Source organism: Canis aureus, chromosome 17, assembly GCF_053574225.1.
Source record: "Canis aureus isolate CA01 chromosome 17, VMU_Caureus_v.1.0, whole genome shotgun sequence".
Classification (NCBI taxonomy): Eukaryota; Metazoa; Chordata; class Mammalia; order Carnivora; family Canidae; genus Canis; species Canis aureus.
In genome coordinates, this window is record NC_135627.1 from 5,175,487 (window position 1) to 5,200,425 (window position 24,939).

Consider the following 24,939-nt stretch of genomic DNA (forward strand, 5'->3'; position numbering starts at 1 on the left):
TGATGTCCTTTGAAACGTATTTAGTATTCAAGGACAAATGAAGCTGAAATACTTTGAGAAAACATTTGTGAGCATTTGGATTTTCTTTTCTAAATATCTGACCCTTTATGATTCTTTAAAATACGCATAATAATTTCCTCTAATGATTAGTTGAAAGAAGATTGTATCTATTACAAAAAATTGCTTCTTGTTCTAATGAATAATTATGTAAGTTTAGAGAAAGAGCCCAGGATATCCATCAGGAGAACAGGAGTTTAGTAGTGATTCTATTACTAGTTCAGCATGTGAACCACTACAAGATACTTGATTTTTCTGAGACTTGGTAACTCTAATTGTGGATTGAGGTGCTGACATAGTGTTTCACCTCTGATTCATGTCATCTAGAGGAAAATATGGTAATGTGCACATGCCAAAGGAACTTTGCCTTTATGGCTGTATCATTTTTGTTATTTACAAACAAATTGTTTCTCAGTTCCACAAGCAATTGAACAATTGTTCTACAGTCTTCAGAATATATTACTAAGAAAGGTATCAGAAAAATAAGTTAGGTTTGAATTTTCTCTAAATGATAACAAAACTTGAAATCAATATGTAGGACACTCTGGTTCAATTTTGTAAAACTGAAGTTTTACTGCTGTCATGTAAACTTGATTTGAAACACTTTAGAAAAAGTGAATATTTGAAACTACTAGTGTTTTATTTTCTTCTTTAGTTCTCTTACCATCCTATTCTCTATTGTTGTAATTATTACATATTTTATGTAAGTTTGGGGCCATGCTACATTTCTGTGTTTATATGATAGCAACCCTAGTCAGCCATTAAAACGATTCACTATGTAATTTAGAGAAAGGATAGATGTGGAAGTAGAAAAAGATGTGGTGCAAAAGGACAAGTTGGTAAAAACATGTTCATGTATTTGAAAGAATTTTGTGAGCATAAATGCTTATATTTATTCTTGTTTTGGCCATTCTATGATGTTCTTCATGACAGAATTTGAATTTGGACTTATCACATTTGAAATTGAAAGATCCAGTTCAGCTGTTTGTACACAAATATGAAACAATTATTGCTGGAAGCACATTTATTCCAGTATCCCTGTGTAACCATGGTGATACAGCCCCACAGCTTGAAAAAAATTGCATAGGACTTGCGTCTATGAAAAAGACCTCATGCTATAATTCTGGATCAGCCAAGAGAAGAGGGTGGAAACACAATATACTTAAAGCCCAAAATATGCATTGCCTTTTATTTGACACTTTCTCATTTGGGCTTACATATACATAAACAATTCCTTTCATAGTTACCTTGATGTATTTTTCAGGCCAATTGAGAGTCAAGTGAGTACTAGTGTGATTCAGGATTTTATTCCCTACAATTTCATCTATTTTATCAGAATATCAAGGATGTAGATAAAAATGGAAATATTATGTTGATATCATAGATACTAAATATCAAATACCCACATATTTGTCAATGTCTTTTCCCTTTTGTCATCTAGTAAACAGAGTCTCAAATTAGTCCTCTTTGGAGTGAGAATAAGAGATCAGCTCCTCTTCTAAGGGCTGAAAATCTCCTGGGTTGGTGCCATAACGCATATTCCAGCCAGAGATACTAGAATTTTGACAAGGGCACATTGCCTTGAAATGACTGCTTTTGATTCTGGTCAGTGTAGCTAATCAATGCACCCATCCTCAAGCTCTCTTCACCCTTCCTGTGGGAAGCATGAGTCTGGAGGCTGTGCTGGGAGTGAGTACCGAGACACTTCCCAGAGAGCTGCTCCTCTTGAGTTCTCCAGAACCAAAGAGGCCTTGCAAGCAAAAGTCACATGTGTCATTCCTCAACCTCACTTATCCAAGTCTTAGGACCTTGCCTTGGTCAGCTGAGGTTGCTTTAATAAAATACTTTAGACCAGGGGGATTAAACAACAGACCGTTATTTCCCACAGCTCTGGAGGTGAGAAGTCCAAGATTAGGGTGCCACCTGGGCAGGTCCTGGGGAGTTTACAGATGGCTGCCTTTTTTCTGTGCTTCACATTGGAAGAAGGGGGGGGACATGCACCCTGGTCTCTTCTTATAAAAACACTACTCCCATTCACGAGGCCCCCACCCTCATGACTCCATGCACCCCTCCAAAGCCCCATCCCTTAACACCATTATGATAGGAGTGAGGTCTTCCACATATGAATTTGGGGGAGACACATCCAGTCCATGATAGGCCTGAAATGGAAGGGGAAAGGAAAGAAGTGATCTAAAATTTCAAAAGGTGAGGTAAGGCAACAAACCCCATGGGGACAATTTCTTTCTCTCAAAAAGTGAATTAAAGAGTCAAGTCAGATTTTCTTAGGAGAGAGCTACTAAACAGATGAAAATTAGGTTTGTTGAAAAACAGTTACCTAGGTCAGGACATGATGTTTTCTGGATACTCGACATCAGATTGCATTTACTAAGGAGCAATGCTAGTGTGATTATTTCCACACCACTTGACTATTAAATCTCTACATGGATTTCCAGAAAAATGTTGCAGAGTTACTTGCATTGAAAATTCAATCTCTTGTGCCAGAGAAAACTTTAATGTCTACTGAGATTTTATTCTTATAATATACTTTTGTAAATTCCATAAGGCTAATTCTCAGTTTTATACTTAAACAATATTTTAGAGAAATGTAGTTTTTTTATGTTTATGGTCTTGAATATTAAGTATCTCATGATCCTGATAATATAGGTCGATTGAGAAGCTCTGCCTCATATATAGATGTTACAGTGTCAAACTCTAAGTTATGTCTCTGATTTAAAACCTAATTAACAATATTTTTGTAGACATATTAGCTCAGAGTATCTGTCCTGAAATTCTTTTTTGATCTTCAGTGGAATTGTGTTTGCTTGAGATTCAGCAAAAGAAGTAAATTCTGATGGCTTAGATAACCAGTGTGGATGCACCCAGAAACCATGTGTGTTGTCTCATTTATTTCTTCCTGTGAATGTAAGGGCTTAGACTTTGGATTACAAGTTTATCCCTCTATTTCCTCCTTTAAAAAAATGAGCTGAGAGGGACACCTGAGTAGCTCAGTTGGTTGGTTAAGTGTCTGCCTTTGGCTCAGGTCATCTTCAGTCCTGGAATTGAGCCCTGCATTGGCTCCTCACTCAGACAAATAATATCTTTTAAAAAAAGGAGATGAGAAAATTGTGTTCTTAGAACCTGGGCAAAAATATTTATGAGGCACTATGCCTCATTTAGAAATGAATTTCATTGAGAAATGTATTTTATTCTTCCAAACACTGGTGCATCCCTGAGACAAGAGAAGAGAGCAGAGCAAACAAAGGTTGAGGCAAAGCCATCCTGTCAAAGTGATCATTATAACTAATTGACAGAGGAAACTGCATTCTGTGAGGGCTTCTTATATCAGGTTTAAAGTTTAGGTTGATCTAAATTAGATAATTATAAAAAAAAAACAATTGAATAAACCTCAAGAAAAGTTTGTTTTAAGCACCAGAAGTATTCCAAGCAATGGAGGTAGAGTGTGAAACTCTAAAGAGGAAAATACAAGAAAATAGAGCAGTGAAATCTGAGTTCATGTGCATGTGCATGTGTGTATGGATGCATGTGTGTGTGCATGTCAGAGGGGAAGGGGGTTTAGAAAGACAAGGGATAGGTGCCTGGGTGGCTCAGTCAGTTAAGCCTCTGCCTTCAGCTCAAGTCATGATCCCGGGGTCCTGGGATCGAGCCCCACATCGAGCTCCCTGCTCAGAGGGGAGCCTGCTTCTCCCTTTCCCTCTGCCTGCTGCTCCCTCTGCTTGTGCTCTCTCTCTTTCTGTCAAATAAATAAATAAAACCTTAAGAAAGAAAGAAAGACTGACAAGGGATTTAGGAAAGAGAAAGTCACTTAGACTCACCTCTGAAGGGTGAGCTGTGCTGGATGGAGGGAGCCACACTCTCAAGAGGGAATGGCAAAGACCTAGGTGTGTCCCCACCCAACCTGTACAGTCACCAGTCACATACAACTGATAACCACACCCTAGAAATCTGATAGCTGTTGAGGCCAACTACAAGGAACTTAAGAAGAGATTATTAGCCATTTGAATGCTGGCCTTGCAATCCCAAATACTCATAACAAAGAGAAATTGAAATGATCACCTACAGTGAGATGTGTTTGAGGTCTGGTGGCTAATGTCAGTGAAAGTTTTAAAAGTATTGCCATCATCACGTTTCATCACCCTGAAATTATTCACAAGCCTGATATATTACCATATCTAGGACACCCAGTGACATTTGATTAAGTGGTAATTACATCAAAAGCCTGATAATAGGAAAAAATGCATTAAAATATGTGAATGACAACCTATTAGAATATTACCCATTATAGAATAGTTTGGACATGGCAGTCTCATTCATATTGCATTTGTTTAATAAAATGATCTCTCTCCAAATGAGTATAGCTGGACAGCATCAGGTTGAGGAGAAGGCAGCATTTCCTGCTTCCCCTCTTCCAGTTAGCCTCATAAGGTATGGGAAGCAAGTGGCCAGCAGAGCTGCAGCCAATGAGCCTAAGACTGTTGTTGGACTCCCTGTTTGATTGTTTTGTAGCTTCTGGTGTTTAGAGACAGGCAAGAGCTGTAGATCTCCTTTCCTGCAACTTTGTTATCCGGTAGACTACTAGTACAGTGGAATCAAATTTCTCTCTAAAGCAAATATTTATTAGCAATGTGACACTAAGACAGTCATTCTATCTGTGCTTCCAGCTCCCTCAAGCCCCAGCTCTCTGGCCTGGCCCTATTTGGTGGCGAAAACTGTCAGTGCAGGCTTCCCACATAGCAGGTGTGCCAGTGGCAAGATCTGCCTAACCTGATGGGATCCTGCCGGTGAATTCTCTAAGGCCACATTCAGGACCCGATGAGGGCTCTAGGCAGGAGGGGGCTCCATGCGAATGAGCACAAATTCCATGCTGGCTACTTCCCCATATCCCAGTCCTGCAGGGTCTGAAGCTCCTGTGCAGCATTTATAGACAGTGTACAAATCTTCAACACCCCTTGTAATAGGATGATCATTACAATACCCATTACATTGCTCAGTCCTTTGGATGTGGTCTGAGACAAAGAACCTGAGTCCTAATCCAGATTTCTTCACTTGTTAAAAATAAACTAATTACTTAGCCAAGTCTCAATTTTTATTTTTATAAAATAGGCAAAAGAGAGAGCTATTCTAAGAATTAATTGAAATAATGCATGGAAATAACACAGTGCCTTGCACATAGGAAACGTTAATAATTAGTAAAGGCTCTCATGCCTATGGTTGGCAATATTCTCGCAGTCCAGGAAAGCATTTTTCAGTCAGCCATGCTTGGACAATCTTGTTTATCTGATGGAGGATGGACAAAAGTGTTTTTGTTGGGTAGCAGAGCCCAACCTATGTTAAACTGCACTTCAGACATGCCGTTAAGAAATGCCGTTTGCTAATTTTGCCAGATGATGGATTACTTAGATAGGGTTCAAATAAATCCCAACCTCCTGCTTCCTGCTTCCTAGCTTTTCTGCCTTCCATATTTTTTCTACTGCCACAAATTTTTTAAAAATTTGTTTCAAATTTGCATATTTTCCTTTTCTGATGACTTGCTGCTCATCAAATGATTTGATAAGAAATAAGAACATTTTCTTAAGAACTAGCAGGTACTATAGGATAAAGTACCAGAAGTCAAAGGACAGAAATGGACTTTTTTCTCCTCTCGGCTCTGAAACTAACCAGCAGATTTGGGACCAGTCATTATTTTTCATTTATTCCTTTTCTTTGGTCAAATCAGGACATGAGCCTCACATGATTGTCTGGAAACTGAGTTAAGACATAGATGTGAAATTGGAAAATATAAACATTTTTGAAGAGGTAAGTCAGGATGCATTCTATAATCAGGTCTTTATATTACATTATGTTATTTGTATATTTGATTTTTATTTTTATTTACAATGTATTCTATTATCCCATTTTTAGGACAATATGCACACTATGCTTTTCAAATTATATGGTACTTGTTAAGGGTCATGAATAATTTGAGAACATGAAAAATAAGTCACATGTTAACAGAGTACTTCCACATTTCCACTGACAATTTCAACATTTGACTGAACAGAGGATCTTTGGCAGGTTGGAGTGGATTGCGATAGCCATCTTTATAATTGATTCTGTTGTTTCAGCAAATCCATTTTGCATCAATAAACATAAATCATTTAAGAGGATTAAAGTAAGAACTTCTATTCATCCAGGTTTTGTTAATATCGAGTGTAGAAATGGTCTATGTGGTATTGAAGAATGTACCTTGAGCTATTGACAGGACATACTTTGGCATAACTGTCCTGGATCAATATATTTTGTTTTAGCTCATCTGCAATGAATAATGATTTCTTTAGAAGTTGCATAAACTACTGAAAAGTGGAAAAAAATTTCAGGGAAATCTGGCCATTGTTTCATGAGATTACCAGTACATCTTTTACACACACACACACACACACACACACATATACACATGTACATGCACCCACGCATGCGTGCACGCATGCACATCAAACTCATACACAAAATACCATGAGTTAATGTAATGGTGTGGTGAAGAAATGCAAAACTTTGATTAACTGACAGTTAAGTCTTTATGCCATGTTTTACCTGACATAAAGATACATTCTTCGAATTTAGAGATTTTCCAGAAACTTGTTTCTGAATATATAGAGACATCTTGATACTGTTTTAAAACAGCTTTTGTTTGTTTATTTGTTTGTTTTTTTTTTTTAATAGAACTGTACTACTTTAATCTGCTAACCAGAAAGCTAATTACAAGGTTAAATATGGTAATTTGACCTCAGGTATGCAAATTTGAAATTGCCTCTAGTCGTTTAGGTAAGCATACTGACCAGAAGGAGGAAGAGTTAGAATGGGTTTAAAGCCTGTCATGAAAAAAAAATAAAAATAAAAAAAATAAAATAAAATAAAATAAAATAAAATAAAATAAAATAAAATAAAATAAAGCCTGTCATGGACAAAAAGCAAAATGTCTTAAAATGATAGACATTTTGAAATAAATGTTTGATTAATTGGGATCCCTGGGTGGCTCAGTGGTTCAACACACCTGCCTCTGGCCCAGGGAGTGATCCTGGAGACTCGGGATCAAGTCCCACATCGGGCTCCCTGCATGGAGCCTGCCTCTCCCTCTGCCTGCGTCTCTGCCTCTCTCTCTCTCTCTGTGTCTCTCATGAATAATTAAAATCTTTAAAAAAAAAATGTTTGATTAAAAATACAAGATAGGGATCCCTGGGTGGGTCAGCGGTTTAGTGACTGCCTTTGGCCCAGGGCTGATCCTGGAGTCCTGGGATCGAGTTCCGCATCAGGCTCCCTGCATGGAGCCTGCTTCTCCCTCTGCCTGTGTCTCTGCCTCTCTCTCTGTGTGTGTCTCTCATGAATAAATAAATAAAATCTTTAAAAAAAAATAAAGATATCTATGACTTATAAAAAATAGGAAGTACTGAAAAATATTTGTCTAAGTGTTGAGACAATTATAAAAACGCATCTTTTCTAAAGCCACCTATAGCTTTCCTACTGGTGGAAAACAAACAAACAAAAATCCATACAGGAAATGAAGGAGAGATACATTCTAACAGTTTGTCTGATATATTCAAATTTAAAACAAAAATTTAGGGAAAAAGTATAAACAAAGGACCAAAGAAACATATAATGAGTATGTATTCATAATTTAGGTATTTTATTCTACAAATATTTGCTGTAGGCCTACCATAGTACTCTAGTACTAAGTACTCTAGTAGGCTCATGAACTGGAGCCTACATCTTATAATCTGATGTGCAGAGCAATGAACAACGAGGAGCCACTGGTAGATTTTTAAGTAGAGGAAACTATAGTTAAACTTATATTTGTAAATGAGTTCTCCAAGTACAAAGTAAACAAATTATTGGAAAGGCAAAATCAGAAACTAACTCAGAGGCTAATAATATAACCTTTCCTCCAAATCCCCCCAAAAGCAATAGAGCTGTGCAAGACTAGAAATGTGGAAGCAGGATGGATTTTCTCAAAAATTCTAAAATGACAACCTGAAGATTAAAGCCCAGTTGAAGCAAGATCGTTTAAGTGCCCTGAAATCAGAGTAGAGCTTTTAAAGCTGTTCACTAGACACTGGGGTTTATGGACATCATACTCTCTCACTGAGCTAGCTCTCTTAAAGTGACTCAGAAGCTAAAAAAAAAAAAAAAAGTGACTCAGAAGCTGTGTGGCACAAAGGGCATTTGCAGCTTTGTGGGGAGGCAGAGCTGAACCCTGCCACAATTGTAGATAGTGAGGGTCAATGGGCCAGCAATCGCTTGATGGGACTTCACTGGCCACTTCTCATCTGCTGTATTGAGGAAGTGATAAAAATTTCTTCATGAAAAGATGAGTGTCTTGAAAACAGAACCAGCTCTAATTGCAGAGTTAGATGAAAAGAGCAAGTGAAGTCAGTGCTAGTAAAATCTTCCTTGGTCTTTACCCTGAAACCAGGGATTAGCATGCAGTTTCCAGGAAATTACAGATGGAATATTTTTCTGAAATACACAAGGAAGAGAAGGGGAAAGGTAGTGTAATAATGATCCAAGATTGGTTTCTGATATTCAGTGATTGGTTTGTGGTTACTTAAGAAACAAGAGTCATCCCAAGAATCCACCATTAGTTTATCCAAGCTAGTGCCAGAGATTATTTACCTTCTGGGACATCTTTATTGTTGTCAAAGAGGCACTCAACAAACTAAAGCCTTGTGACAGCCTTTTAGGTGTGAAGATATAGATATGTAGGTTTGTTCACATTGCACATAGATGAGTTTATAGCTGCTTGAAGTGTTCTTCTAGAGAATGTTGTTGAAGAAAAATACCAGTGTGAAGGGAGCAATGTACTACAGGACTTACAAGGACCGATTGGATCAGCGTGACCAACCAACTGAAATAACAAGGCAAATTTAGAGATTGTGCGAATGTTCCACAACATTTTGGATAATCTCCACAAATACAAGACAACGAAACCTGGTTTAACAAAAACCCTGAGTTCAATGTAAAACAATAGGGTAGATGGTATGGCTATAATAATAGCAATAATAATAATAATAGGGCATTAGGCTCTATTAATAGAGAAAAAAGGCGGAAACTCTCACGCTACCTGAAATGGTTGAATATGTTAGAGTTTTCGTTAAGTGTTAACAGGTGGAAAGTCTGTGGAAACCCCCCAAATGGTGTGTTTTAAAAAGAAATTGTGGACAAAACCTGTGTCATTCCAAATGTAGGACCAGGAACAATTCACAGAAATTACTGGAAACCAGAGTTCAGTTCCAGATGAGGACAAGTTTTGTACCATCTAGAGTTATCTGAAAATGGAAAGGGCTGCTTTTCCAGAGAGAAAAAAAGTTGGCCAACGTCCTGATCCTCAGAAAGTCATCTCGCTAATTATTCCTGAAATCAGCATTTAAACACTTGGAACAAACTTGCTAAGTGTAGCTTTTTCTTCAACTCACAAAGCAGATTTAATGTTTCCAGTGGAGTTCGAGATGTTCTTCTAGCAGTGAAAATTGCCCAAACTACAGGGAAAATGATTAATACTCATTATCAATCACTTGCAATGTTCTCATATTTTTGTCTCAATATTCAGAAAAATAAAATTGCTTGTTCTGTTCTTTTAGGCAGCCTGTTCCCTTCAACTCATTAATTTATCTTGGAAACTCCACTTTTCAAATTTAAAGGCTCATAATTAGAATGTTTAATATTGATGGAAAAAGTAAAATGAATACATTACCAACAAAAATAAAAACATTTGCCAACCTTTTGAATAAATGTCCGGTAGACTTGCTTCATCTACTGTAACCCTCGCTATTTATCTTAAGATCCGGTGTGTAATAATATTGTAAATTTCTCCAAGTTTTAAACATCCACATCCATAGCCTATGAAGTCACATGAAATCTTTTTTATAAATACTCACAGGAAATAATATTCTGAAAGATACAGTTTCTCTTGAAACAATGTCATCAATAAAAGTTTACAGAGGTTCATAGACCGAAGGAGCATTAGCGGTCGTGCGATATAACCTTTTCGTTGTAAGATGAAATTTTGCAATCAATAATGATGACACGGGGAAGCTTGTCCTGTCACAGATCACGTGCCCAGGACATAGAGCTTAGTAAACGTTCATTTAAGCCATGGCTCCTTACTCAAAGGACCTATGGTTCTTGCAACATTAAACATTTATTTATTAATGATGAGAGGCTTGTAGAAATAATTCTTGATTGTTACAAGATCTGTTTTGTAGTCCTGATGATTTATTATCCATCCCAGACCCTGCGTGATTAACAATTGAATTCTGTTTCGGTCCAGTGGTCCCTGGACTTGATTCTCAGTAACAGTGAAGTCAATGGGGAAGATTGATTTGGAAAATGCCCATTTGGAGTTGTGGTTTCACTGACCACAGCAGGGTGGGTCAGGAAAAGGTAATTTCATTTGATTAGTTGGTTTTCTTTGTGGTTTTGTGTTTGGTGGGTGAGAAGAACTCAGGGGAAAACTTCCAAAGGAAAGGTTGCTGTTGGGATGTTTTTCTCCTTAACGGTGAATTTTCAGATTTACTTTCAAGGACTGAAAACGGCCATGTCTTCCTACTGCCAGTCAGTGTCTGTTTATTTTATATGCGCATATTTAAGAGGCTTATCCTAGAGAAGTATCTGCATAGCATTACACACAACAAGCCAAAAGTCCTGGGATTTGCTTTCCTGGCAAAGTGCTTCTATGCCCATGTCTTCATATACCATATGTTTGCCAATGAGGTTTGAAATTTATATCTGGAGCCCTGTTCTCTTCTCTGAGCTGCTGTTAAATGTCTCCACTTGGATGCGTCACAGACACTTTAAATTTAAACTCTTTAAATCGGCCTCCTGGGCTGTCCATTCAATCCAGCTTCTCCATTTCCAGCCTCAGATTGGTGGTGGCTCTTCTCACCATTCAACCACCCTGGAATCATCATCATCTGAGCAGCTCAGAGTCCTCAGGTGAGCGTGAGGGCAGAGTGCGGTGGGAAAGGCACGCACAGTGGCAAGAGGCTGCCTTAGTTGCTAATTCTGGGACCACCATACACTGACTGCATGCCTTGGACAAGTTATTTGAATCTCACAATTCTACTATTTAATCATCTGTACAAGGAGGACGATTGTCTTAGAACCTACCTTACATAGATGTTTTGAGGGTTTAAAATTAATATTTGTTATTCTATATTTATATTATGTTTGCACCTTTAAGAACAACGCATAGCATATCACACTTTCTCCTCACATGTAGCCAACCACTGATTTTCACCAAGTTACCCCTTTAATTTTTTTCTTCATCCGTTCCATCCTTTCTGTCCTGGCTGCCAGTACTTGAATTCTGGTCCTTGTCACCTCTCCGTGAGATACTGCAGTTGCCAGATTATTTATTCATCGTCCCTATGTTGGTCTTACTTTAAATCCATTCTTTATGCTCCTGGCAGAGTGATCTTCCACCATATAAATCGAATCATCATAGCATTCTGTTTAATGTTTATCAGTTCAATATTCCTTTGTGACTCATCATTCGTTTTTAAAGATTTTACTTATTTATTCATGAGAGACAAAGAGAGAGGCAGAGACATAGGCAGAGGGAGAAGCAGGCTCCTTGCGGGGAACACGATGTGGGACTTGATCCCGGGATCCCAGGATCAAGACCTGAGCCAAAGGCGGATGCTCAACCACTGAGCCACCCAGGCATCCTGTGACTCATCATTTTAACATCTAAACTCTTTGGTATTTTTGATGAGACCATTCACGAATAGCCTACTTACCAGTTGGTCCAGCCTTGTATCTTGGCACTTCCTCTTTCATATCTTCTGACCAACGCTGTTCAGTCCTCTGTCTCTGGCATCTGGCATCTTGTGAAGCTATTAAGTTCGGGGTGTATTAGCAAGCTGAGCTCCTGAACTATGCTGCTTAATCTTCTCCCAGACAAATGTAAGTCTCTGTATGAAGATGTATGGGTGAATGTGTCTTAGAAATATACATTCATTTTCTTTAGAGATGTGCCTACATATGGGAGCAACTATACATACAGGTGCTTCACCTTGCTTCTGTAATTTAGCAGAACCTAGAGGACATGGCTTCATAAGCAGTCTGTACAGATCGAATCCTTTGAGTCACTGTTTCATGAATTTTGCGTAAGACATTCTCCAGTAATGAACCTTTACTCTGTCCCCATATTTTTGCTTGCATAAACAGTGTGACCATGAGCATCCTTTTACATAGTCTTTGCCTACAAATGTAAGAACACCGAGTGAGAAAATTACCAGAAGTAGAATTGTTAAGTCTAAGGGTGAGAACACTTAAAATGTTTATAAATATTTCCAAGTTATGCTTCAAGAAGGAGCCCGATTTTTACTCCCACGACAGTACACGTGAGATCCCATTACCGTCTTCTGCCTCAGAGCATACAGACATTTTTGCCTATGTGAATCTGAATTCCCATTCAACAGCTATACTTTATAAATACTTCCTTTCTCCTCCGAGGTTTTTTGGGTTTAAAAAAGTGATAGTCCCGCTATGGTTCACTATAGAATAAATCTGGGTTTTTGCAATTTGCATGCATTCAGCAGCTCAATAACTTGGAGAACCTTCTGAAAGCAGTGACAGATTCTATGCAAAAAGAATACAAATGTGAATTATAGCTTTTATTTCGTTAAAGGATGAGTTTTGCTGTTGATAATAAGAGGGAGAAAAACTTCGAAAAGATGTGTTTATTGTGTGCTAATCGACATTGATGTAGTTCACATATGTCCTTGGAAAACTGTCACTCCTAAACAAATCCTTAGTACGTAAATATTTTCCAAATGAAATGAAAGTTAATAGAAGTTATTTGCTTCTTTTACTTTTTTTCTGGCGGAATTCTTTTTTTTTTTTTAATTTTTATTTATTTATGATAGTCACAGAGAGAGAGAGAGAGAGAGGCAGAGACACAGGAAGAGGGAGAAGCAGGCTCCATGCACCGGGAGCCCGACGTGGGATTCGATCCCGGGTCTCCAGGATCGCGCCCTGGGCCAAAGGCAGGTGCCAAACCGCTGCGCCCCCCAGGGATCCCTCTGGCGGAATTCTTATGCACAGTCTTATCACAACATATCTGCATGCTTCTTATGCAGTAGCAGGAAAGTACTAGAATCTTTAGTGATTATTTCTTGTGTTGGTTCTCTTAACTTGTGGTATAGGGTTTGCATGCTTGTGAAACACATTTTCATTCCAGAAATTCAGCTTTTATTTTTAATTATTCAATTCTTTTGTTAGTCTTTGCTTCTTTTCCATGACTACCTTAAACAATTTCTGTGACATTTTTATTTAAAAAATTCTTTTTTTTTAAATTTTTATTTATTTATTTATTATAGTCACAGAGAGAGAGAGAGAGGCAGAGACATAGGCAGAGGGAGAAGCAGGCTCCATGCACCGGGAGCCCGACGAGGGATTCGATCCCGGGTCTCCAGGATCACGCCCTGGGCCAAAGGCAGGCGCCAAACCACTGCGCCACCCAGGGATCCCTAAAAAATTCTAAAATTAATATTTGGCTGCTTTATTTTATCTGAAATAAAATATTATTTATCTGCTTTATTTTGGTATCTTTATTTTATCTCGATTATCCCAGATCTTCTTTATGGCATGGAGATTGTGGTTTAATGTAATTGCTGGTTAAGAGTTCAAAAATAAATTAATTATTTCCTGTTTTTAGGCTATTTTGTGCATATTATCAATATGCATCTGTTATATACTATTTCATATAACAAATACTTTATAATATACTCTTAAAACTGATAAGATTTAAACCAGACTAGAAATGCCATCCATTCTGTTCATGATATAACTTATCTTCTCCAAACTAATATTAAACTTTATGCTTTTGAGTAGAGGGTTTAGGAGCTATCTTGATTTTGAACCTAATGATGATTCCCAGGAATTGTTGTTTTCAGATCTCTAATTTGCTGACATTGCAAATATATAAAATTGTTATCAAAGTCATAGAAAAAATGGATAAAAACTCAATCTTTTTCTTACTGGGACCAAAAAAATGGCTTTGTTAAAAGCCAATGACTGTTATTCAAGTGCCCGCATTCTTGAATATTTGTTAGAAATGCATTAAGATATATACTTAGCTAGGCAAGTGTTCCTGTCTCAGTGATGGATTTTTTGCATGGACTGGCTAACTCCAGAAAATTGTTACATTATCATCTTGACTCTTAGCTTATTGACAATCACACTCGCCTTTCAAATAATCTTCTGTTTTACTGAAAAGTTTTGTCATAGGTGATAAAAAATTAAATGTAAGACAAAGTATTATTCTGATTGCAAAATCAGAATTAGAGTCTTAGTCACTAACTGTTTCAGGTATAATGTTAGGTAAGTTCCATATCTATCACACAATCTTTTTTCTCTTTCTAGAAAGTAGTTTTCATTTACATTTCTAAAAATAAAATAAAAACTTAGGTGTTTACTTTAGAAAATGTTCAGTACTTCCCACTTCTTGCTTTCTGTTATAATTGCAGTGATGACTTAATTAAAGATTTAGGCACTATTCTTTGGCAACAGAGAATGTAAAATGGCGGTCACGGGTTGCAAATAAATCAGCAAAATGCAAAGCAAGTACATTTTTTTAAAAAGAGAACTACAACTTAAATCGTAAGATTTTAAGACTTTTTAACTTCCATTTCATTTCTCATTTTTATTGGGAAAAGACTATGCTCATTTCTACTACTTTGGGAAGGAGAAACCAAAAGTAAAAATAATTTTAAGCCAAGAGAGATGCTGTAGACTCAAAAAAATAAAACAAAACAAAACAACAACAACAACAACAAAAAAAAAAACACTGAACAGAAATAGAGACTTAAGCTGAACGTAGGAAAGAGTTGCCACATTTTTCATCCTTAAGTTCTGATAAGTTTGGAAGACCTGGAGGAACTGAATTTCAGTGTCTAAAGTAGAAAACACTTATTCAAAAGTAAATCTGACAAAGTACATTGGAAATTGCACTTGCTCAATGCTAGCATGAAGTTGCCTGTGTATGTTTTACTTTATGTTACAGGACAAAGTAACCAAGAGAAGGCAGTTGAGGTAAGAGTATGGAAGGCTTTTCAAGTCACAGGGAGGAAGCGGCACATATGCCACAAAGCATCATAAACTCCTAAGTAAAAAACCGCTCAGGGGCGCCTGGGTGGCTCAGTGGTTGAGTGTCTGCCTTTGGCTCAGGTCATGATCCCGGGACCCCAGGATAGAGTTCCGCATCAGGCTCCCTGCAGGAAGCCTGCTTGTCCCTCTGCCTATGTCTCTGCCTCTCTCTGGGTGTGCCTCTCATGAATAAATAAATAAAATCTTTAAAAAAAAAAAAAACTGTTCAGTGCAAACCAGTGTCCTAAAGAAAAGAGTTGGTCTGCATGGTTCCTCAGAGGCATGGGAAGAAGGTGTCAGGAGGGGTAGCAAGCAGTGCCAAGAGCTTGTCTTCCAGGGGAGCCATGAAGAGGGGTAAACCCAAGAGACATCTTTCAGAACGCATGAAGGAACGCATGAAATTTATGATGAGGAACTTTGCCAATGAAAAGCAGAGAAATCCTGAAGTCTTTCATATTTTCTATTTTGACACACAAAAAGGGCATCAAGCAAGGAGCCAATCTGAAGGGAAGGGTCATATTTTTAGTTTTGGTCAAGCTGCATTTAAAGTGAGGGCAAGGAATTGTCATGGGAGGGCCCGGTTAATTGTTGGGGAGTGTATGGCAATCTAGGGGAATGACCACATCGAGAGAATTGGCGGTGACGTGGCAACGGGGAAAAATGAAGGAACATTGAAAAATATTTTCAGGCTCTGCACCTGCCCCCCTCCACCTTGCGGCATTGTATGGCTTTGATTCCATTCCATTGCGTGAGCTTTTTCTCATTTGTTCCACAAATACTTTTGAGAGACTACTAAGTATTTTGCATGGTGCTTATGTACTGGAGATGCTAATAGAAAATGAAGAGATTCCATTCTGGGGTAGGCAGTTTATCAGAAAATATACACAAAAGGAAAAGACGGTAAGAACCCAAGGGGGTAAGTTCAATGTCCAATGAAGTATATACCTAACCTAGACTGGGCAGGGAGGGGGTGCACAGAAAAAAATGTTATTAAAGCTAGATAATTAGGGTAAATCCTGGTGAAGGGGAAGAGGGGGAGATCCTGCGCAAAGAAATAAAAGTGAGAGGGAAAAGAGAAGATCACTTCATGCAGGACCTAGTGGAAATCCACTAGGATCTAGTCTTGCTATAGAATTAATAGAGGGTGTGACTAGACAGACCTCAGAGAGGGTGCGAAATAAAGCACTAAGTCCGGGCACATCACGCAGAGTCTCATTAAGGAACTAGTTCATTAACCTGGGGCAATGAGAGGATGAAAGGATTTGCATTTCCAGATTATGCAGACGGTCCTGAGGAAAGTGGATTCTAGGAGGCCAGCTGGAGGCCGCAAGCCTAATTAGAAAGCAATCAGAGTGTTCTAGGACAGCAAGGATGAGGGCCCTTACTGGGGTGATGGTGGCAGGGCTCGAGAGAAGGGGAGCAGACCTGAGAGTTATTTCGAAGATGGCCAGACTCAGTAAATTATAAATACTCGCAGGTGACTCGCAGGTGTTTCGCTTTCTTCTTTCATTGCTTTAATTTTGTTTTAGAGTTAATTTAGGTTGTGGTTATGATTAGTCTTTTCCATCTGGGAACTCATGCCTTTAAAGTGCTGAGAAATACATTTACATTACTTTTTAAGAAAATCTTGTCCTGGGACACCTGGGTGGCTCAGTGGCTGAGCATCAGGTTGTGATCCTGGTGTCCTGGAATCGAGTCCTGCATCAGGCTCCCCGCAGGAAGCCTGCTTCTCCCTCTGCCTGTGCCTCTGCCTCTCTCTCTGAATCTCTCTTGAATAAATAAATAAAATCTTTAAAAAGGGAAAAAAGAAAATCTTTTCCCTTCTTGTCTGTGCTCTCTTTCGGAGAGAGCTTTATTTCTTTCATTTATCAATCTCTTAATGCCTGTTCTTGATCTTGCTCTTGGCCATTTCTCTCTCTCCCCTATTTTTTTCTTTGTTACTTCCTGGAGATTTCCTAATTTTATCCTTCACATATCAGAAAAATTTTTTTGTTATTTCAACTATCAGCTGAATATTTTAAATTTCTTTATATTTTACATTATAAACTTCGAAGAGGTCTTTCTTCTCTAGTCCATTTGTCATGAATGCAGTTTTTTTTTTTCCTTTCATTTTGATGAGAACATAATTTTTGTAGTAGAGGCATTTTCTTCTGCTGTTGGTATTATGGTCGTTTTCCCAAGTTCTCCCTTCTCATTTGTTTTGGTTCTAGTCTTTTTAAGTCAGGAGTTTTTATCAAATACCTTGTGACACTTTTTTTTTCTTTTTCTTTTTTTTAATGATTAGGAGTGAGACACTTAAAAAGCTGACTGGGTAATCTCTTAATGGTGGGTGGGAATATTGGCGTGATTGCGGAATTCTCTGTGTGAAAGCTCCAGCGCGGGCCCTGGAGGGTTCTTTCTCTGCCAGGTCAGTTGTCACTTCTGCATTTTGTCTTGTATGGATTACAATTGTCGCTTTTAGGCGTCTCTCTCTGAGTTGCACAGAAGCTGAAGTTCTTATTTCTGTTCCGATTCTCCTTGATTTTATTTTAATGATTTCTAAATTCAGACAGAACTTTTAGAAATGTTTGCATTGGGGCACCTGGGTGGCTCAGTGGTTGATGGCTGTCTGTGGCTCAAGGTGTGACCGGGGTCCAGGGACTGAGTCCTGCATTGGGCTCCCTGCAGGGAGAGCCTGCCTCTCCCTCTGCCTGTGTCTCTGCCTCTCTCTGTGTCTCTCATGAATAAATAAATAAAATGTTTTTTAAAAATCTGAATTTTACTACCTTACCATCAGGAGCCTGCCCCCTCCACCAACTCTTTTTTTTTAATGGATCACTTTTGGGGAAACTGAATTGTGGTGGATTTGCTCAAAGAGTATCATGTTAATTTAATGAACAATAAAATAGAGTTCAATTTCGAAAAAAACTCTTCTTTGGCTAATGTGCTGCAGTGTTCACTTCTAGGCCAGCAAACCTAAGGAATCCCACATAAAGATGTTTTATTAATTAGAAAGCTTATACGTTCTGAGATATGTGTTTTAAGATCTGACAGTTTTCAGATTAAAGAAGCAACATCAACCATTTCACTTTTCAGAGGCTTCTTTGAAAATTGACATACAGTTTCAATCACAGCTTAAGCTTGGGTGGTAAACATGTTTATCTTTTACAGAAGCTGGCTGAGAGGTAACAGGAATTATCTGCGTGTGCGGAGCCTCTTTTATAGCTCGTTTTTTCACTTAGATTGTAGATGAAGTACCTTCAAGCAAAAATAATACAAGCAGTATGGATAGTGGAGATGAGAACAGCTGAAGAACGATCTCATTTGGTAGAAAAAAAAATGTGTTATAACGTCATTCAGGATATTTGGCTGGCTCTGACTGAGTAGTTTTCTTATCAGATTGAGACTTTTTTTTAATCCTTTGTGTTATTTTATCCATTTGTGTTGTTTTATCCACCATGTCTTATGATGAGGGGTGGATATATTTCCATATTTCACATAAAGAGAAAACCAGATCTTTTTTGTTATCATCATTTTTTTTTTCCTGGCAGAAGAGCTACCTTTTTCCTTTATATTTGACGAAATGAAATGAATGATGATACCTCGATATAAAGAAACATCACTGGTGAGAAGAAAAGAAAATCCGTTTTGGTTATTTGTCACTATTATAGGGGAAATCCCATCTTACTACCTGAAGCATTAAGATATTAAAAGCAAGACAAAAACAAAAACAACACATTCACAGAAACACAAAACCAGCTAGCCCTGCAAATACATCCCCCCCTGGCTGGGAGCCGCTGACACAGAGTGCCATAGGGATTGACATCTGGAGTTTTGGAGGTAATCTCTCGGGGTATTCTGCTTCTATGTGAAGGAATAAAATGGCTCTTTATGCTTACTAAGAGGAATCTTGTTGACTGTAAAACTCAGAGAATGATTAAAATTGTAAAAGCAAACCACTTCAACACAACAAACACGAGGCTGGAAAGTGAGCCATATGATAACCTCATCCATCACAGAAGCAGTGTGCTTTTTAAGAGGAATATGCTGTATGTTCTGACTGTATTCTGGCCAGTGCCCTGGTGAAGAACATGCTAACTGAGCTCCAGAACTGGGAGTAGTCACAAAAAGTAGACAGATTCTTCTGCACACCAAGCACTAACCTCCATGCTAAGCTCCAGCAACATTACCCCCTAACCGAATAGATTTTCCAGATCTTTCCTTGCCTTTCTAGGCAAGGAGGATCTTTCCAGATCTTACTGTTCTTACTACAGACATGTGTGCTAGCCTCTTATCAGGGTGACACCATCTCATTACACGTCAGTTCAGGCTTTCCTGACTCAGATCAACTCTGCCTTCTCTTGACAATGTCTGAGTCTTCCTTGCCTCAGGATTTCTCTCAGAGCTTTGAGAAATGTCCAGTGAAAGTGATCATGTTCTTTGGCATTTAGAAGCAGGAGTATTTCTGGCTTTCATTTAAGTGGTCAAGAATTCCAGAAGCCAATGGATGTGAGGAAACCAGTCATCCTGGAGACCTTATTGTAGTCTATGATCCCTAACCCCTTCTGTACTCAGAGAAAGCCTTTTTCTGAACAAAGAGCTCCTTTTGCTCCGGCTTGTACTGTTCATTCACTCATCAACAGTTTGGTGAAACAGTAAGGGCTAGGCAGATACAAAAATGAATGAGATGATGACTCACTATAGTGAACTCCTTGACTAGCAAAGAGGAGAGTTAAGTGATGGACCCATTTCTACTGAAACAATGCTGTTGTAAAAGATAGATACACAAGTGGACAAGACATTTGGTCTGTAGTCTACATGCCTTAAATTGGATTAGAAGTCAATCCAGTTTCTCACCTCAAAAAATTGGAGTGGGGGAGGAATTAAAAAAATGGACAGATAAGGCAGGATTCAAGTGTGAAGAGGCTGGTGGCTCCAGAGAAGAGGAGAAGGAATGTATGGGGATGCTTGATTGAGTATTGGCTTGAGGAAAACGGTTGATGGGTCACCCACACCACATTTTTGCCATTGTAAACAATTTTGCATAAATCTATTAGTTAATAAATACTTTTCAGATTTGGGATTGATTTTTTTTTTTTAGTAGAGACTTTCAAAAGTAGAGGTAGTAGATTGGAGGTACGAGCATTAAAAATTCCCTAATATGTATTGCAAATCACTTTCCTAAAGGGTATGCCAATTGATGCTCACCCATGATATCTGAGAGTGCTGGTTTCCCCAAAACTGTGGTAGGATTTGTTTATTTATTTTTGTAACTGTCTATTGGAAAATGGAGAACCTTTGGTTTTGATTTAAAATCAATCAATGTTGGGGCTTAGTAGTTGAGCATCTGCTTTTGGCTCAGGGTGTGATCCCGGGGTCCTGGGATCGAGTCCTGCATCAGGCTCCCCATGGGGAGTCTGCTTCTCCCTCTGCCTATGTCTCTGCCTCTGTGTGTCTCTCATGAATAAATACATAAAATCTTTAAAATATAGATATAGATATAATAAAAGCAACTAATGTTAAATATTTTTTTCTCAGTCATCAAATGACTGGGTGCTGGTATCTCCTTTGTTCTGAATCATCATTTCATGTCTTGCTCTCAGTAATTTTTGGAAACTTCAAGTGTCTCTTTATTGATAATCCATGGGAAATTGGTGGTGATATTTCATATGGTTACAAATATTTCTCAGTTCCTCTTTACAGTTTTGGTTATGGTGGTTATGGCTCTTAAAGAAATATGGCAAAGGAGAGCACAGATACAAGGTAGGGGAAAAATAGAGGAAGTGGGTTGTAGAAATCTAATGATATTCCCAGTGCTTCCCTGAGCAAGACACCATGTAGAAAAAACAATGGCATTAAGCAGCACAATTACCATATTTACTACCTCCCCCACATTAGTGTTATACCAAGGATGTAAGATGACATATTTCATAATACCAGCTGTGCCTCAGAAGACAATCACAATATCATTAATGATAGTTAGAAATTTCATCATAGGTTACAGTGTAATATATCACTTCTAAATAATTGTCATTAATCACAGCAAGTTTATATGTCCACTGAAAATATTAGTATAAAGCGAAGGAAGATTTCTTTTTGGCCATTAGACATGAAGCCATACTATTTGCGTTAAAGAGTATCTATTCTCCCAGTGGTTCAAGAGTGAGTGGACTCTGTGGTGCTGCAGAGAATGAGGAGGTCAGGGGTGGGGGCGTCTAAGACTGAAGCCATCTACCAGCTTATCTTCTGTCATCAGATTGAATGTTTGCCGTCATAACTCCAGCAGATTTTTCTTTAAATTAAAAAAAAAATCATGTAAATATAATTCAAATGAATCAGTCAAACTAATGAGCAAAAATGATCCTCTCTTGAAGTGAATATATTCTACCTGCTTCAGGGCTGCTACTCTGAGGTTGGTGCCCAAATGGAATCAGTTAAACCACAGCCTTCCACTCTGTCCTGTCCTCCCATCTCTGTCTCCAGAAATAACACCTTTTCTTAATGTAGGTAATAATTTTCGTTGTCACAGCAAACAACAGAAAACAAAACATTCTCTCTGATTAGTGGGGAGAAATGGGCACAAAACAGGACAAAAGCTCCAAGCTACTGGTTCTCCAACTTGGCTGCATGGTGGTATAATCTGGGGCTCTTTGACAACTCTGGGGGGGCTCACCCCAGAGGGTCTGATTTAATGGGGTTCAGCCAAGGCATTGGCATTTCTAAACTCCCCAGGAGGATTCTTAAGGCAGTAAAGGCTGAGAACAAGTGGTCTGTGGTGCCACCCCTCCTCCCAGGTGTGCCCGTTAATAATTAAAGTGACTAAGAGGTCAGATGTAGCATGGCTTTGGTAAGGGGTGGGAGTGTATGCTTTACAAGGAAACACACACACATATGAACACAATATTATGTCATTAAGAAAAAAATGTCAACTCAGGGCTTTCAGGTGAGGTTGAACATGGCAAGGACACAGTATTCTTTAAATTCTTAATTCTCATGGTAAAAATATCAGGTAAGATGGTGTTTCCAATCAGTTATTGGTTGAAAATAAGATGTTATTCACTTTTGTGGTGGTGGTGGTCACTCTTGTTGACAGATCATGATCAGAGCCTTTTCCCTGAGCTCCAAAACTTATAAGATTAAGTTATAAGTTATCATTATAAATGATAATCCATGCAACATTATTTACCAATCATTGAAATACCAGATTTCATCCTTGATACTAAATCACCACTGATACTAAATGATAGCAAAACCATTGCCATTATTCACACGTACACGCAACTGTGGACCATGGTAGTGAGCTTTGACTTGGATTCTGCTGTTGCTATAGAGTTTCACGGTTGCTGTAAGGTTCTGCTGTTGCTATATGATTCCACTGTTGCTGTATGATTCCACTGTTACTATGATTCCACGGTTGCTATATGGTATGTCTGCAACAGATGGGGAGTGGAGATTCATTTCTATAACCACCTTCCAATATCCGTCTTATGTCAATGTGAGAGGTCTCAGCATGGGTTCTTTGGTTTGTTCTTAATGTTTGGCCCGTCCAGTGTTTCTCTTTATTTTCAAGGAAGTTAATCTGAGAAAAAGAACAAAAACTTTTTTGGGTATAATGAATAATTAATTTGAGATAATATTTTAATCATAGTTGTTAATTTTTAAATTTTATTTAATTTTCAATTATTTAATATGTAATCATTTTTAATTTTTTTAATTTGTAATTTTGAAAAATCTTAAACATGTAGGAAGGAATAAGAATAATGAATCCCCAGATATCCATCACCCAACTTCAACAGTTATTAACATCTTGCCACTTTTATTTCACACTTCCCACACTCCTGTTTGGTTAATTTGTTACTGTTTTTATGATTTTTAAGATAAAAATTACAAACTTCAAAATGCATGCATCCTAGAGATGCAATTTTAACAAATGTGTATACCAATGTCATCTATACTTCTTCATAGCATTGAATATTTTCTCTACTAGAATGTTTCTTTCTTATTACACCAGGTCAGCCCTGAACCTCCAGAGGCAACTACTGTTTATATTTTTCACATTGTATTATTTTTAGTATTTTCTAAAATTTCAGATGTATGGAAATATGCAGTATATATTTCTTTTGTACCTGACTTCTTGTACTCAATGTAAAGTATGTAAGATTCATCTATGTTGCTCTTTGTAGGAATGTCTTGTTCTTTTCCATTGCTATTTAGTATCCAGGGAGAAAATATGGGTTGGTCAGCAACTCAATGATGCCATTAAGGATACAGGCACCTTCTTTCTACCAACTTCTGTGTCAGAGTTGCCAATTTTCATGGATACAAGTTATATCCTTTTGTATCAATATCTAAAGCAGGATAAGGGGATAAATTAGAAAATCTTGGAAATTTTTAAGCTTAGTCTGGAATAAATAAAATTAATATTTGGATAAATAAGTGAAAGATATGGATATAATGATGCCATTTGTTTTAAAAATCTCACTAACCTATAGGCAACCAACTTTTTAATTTCATTTTTATCTCCAAACAATTGTTACTCTGAAATTCTGCCTAGATATGGAACAGAGGAATATGAGATTTTATGATTTATTATGTTGCTTTTCTTAATGTAATTCACCTAAAAATGGTAAAGGAAAAAAAATGCCTTAAAAAAAAAAAAGCATGTTTGGTCCCTAAACAATGTGCTGGACACATTGTAGAGACCCACCTATAGGAGATAGTATGGTTTGCTGACTTATGACCACCCAGTTGATGAGTGTAAGGCTATGACTTGGAGGAGTGGCATAGGGTTGAATTGGAGGGTTAATTTTGTTCAACCAACTGTAGTTCCGAAACCACTGGTCACATTCCTTTTAATAGCTTGTTATCACCTGCATGCTGAAGGACTTCATCTGAGTTCTTATCATTTTATATTCACAAAAGACCTCCAATAAGACCTTGGAAGACTTCTACATTTATTTTCCAGGAGTTAGCCTGTACTCATAATTACCTAATGGTGTTTAGTATGTTCGTGGAATAATAACAATAGTGATAAATATGAGACGACATTTGCATAGGGCTACAAAGTTGACAAAGCCCTGACTTCACTCTAGCAATTGACATTCTTATCACTGCCATCTCATTGACACTGGGTTCCCTTGGCTTACTAACGTGTTATGGATCCCCTTTCTCGTTTCACTCTGTCTTCTTTAATTGGATTTTCCTCCTGCCTCTAAGTGTAATTATCATTCAAGGTTCTTAAGGAGCAGTAGACCAAGAATGAGAACATTAGAATTCTAGTCTTGGATCTGCATTTTAAGCATTTATAGTGGATTCCATTAAATCTCTCAAGCCGTAGTTTGTTTCACTATAAAATGGGCATCTTCATATTTTTAAAATTAATTCTATGGTTTGTTGTCACTATCAATTGAGGTAACACGTGTCCAACACTCTGAACACTCAAAGTTCCTTAAAGTGCAGTGCAAATTTATGGCACCGCAATTACTCTGCTCTCTGCATGGTCTCAGCAAATGCGTCTTTTTTTTGGTCACAGCTCCATCTGTATTTATGACTCCTAAATGTAAAAATATATTTTTCTACTTCTGGCCTAAATTTCAATTTTTAATTTTCAAAATTCATATCTTAATGTTCATTAGTACCTCAAATTCAAAGTTGAGGAACCAATTGTCATAGTTGAAGCATAAAAGGGAAGCTAGATATGAGCATAACACATCTAACTAGAGAAGGGGGATGCTCCCCTGTATGTAATATCTGCATTATTAA

At 37.9% G+C, this 24,939-nt stretch overlaps 1 protein-coding gene and 2 long non-coding RNA genes across 8 annotated transcripts in view; 2 read left to right on the top strand and 1 right to left on the bottom strand.

Annotated features, from left to right (window-relative positions):
• NALF1 (NALCN channel auxiliary factor 1) overlaps positions 1–24,939 on the top strand; it is a 624,195-nt gene that overhangs the window by 489,070 nt on the left and 110,186 nt on the right. The window lies entirely within an intron of this gene.
• The window catches only part of LOC144287727 (uncharacterized), a 46,432-nt gene that overhangs the window by 10,678 nt on the left and 10,815 nt on the right, over positions 1–24,939 (bottom strand). For 4 of the 5 annotated variants that reach the window (XR_013355477.1, XR_013355478.1, XR_013355480.1 and 1 more), the window contains one exon: positions 22,238–22,756. This is a non-coding gene — a long non-coding RNA (uncharacterized LOC144287727). Of the gene's footprint in view, positions 1–20,812; positions 21,470–22,237; positions 22,757–24,939 lie in introns of those variants that run through there. The other variant, XR_013355479.1, reaches the window with a different exon arrangement.
• The window catches only part of LOC144287728 (uncharacterized), a 38,566-nt gene continuing 36,224 nt past the window's right edge, over positions 22,598–24,939 (top strand). The window contains exon 1 of the long non-coding RNA XR_013355481.1: positions 22,598–22,672. This is a non-coding gene — a long non-coding RNA (uncharacterized LOC144287728). The remainder of the gene's footprint in view (positions 22,673–24,939) is intronic.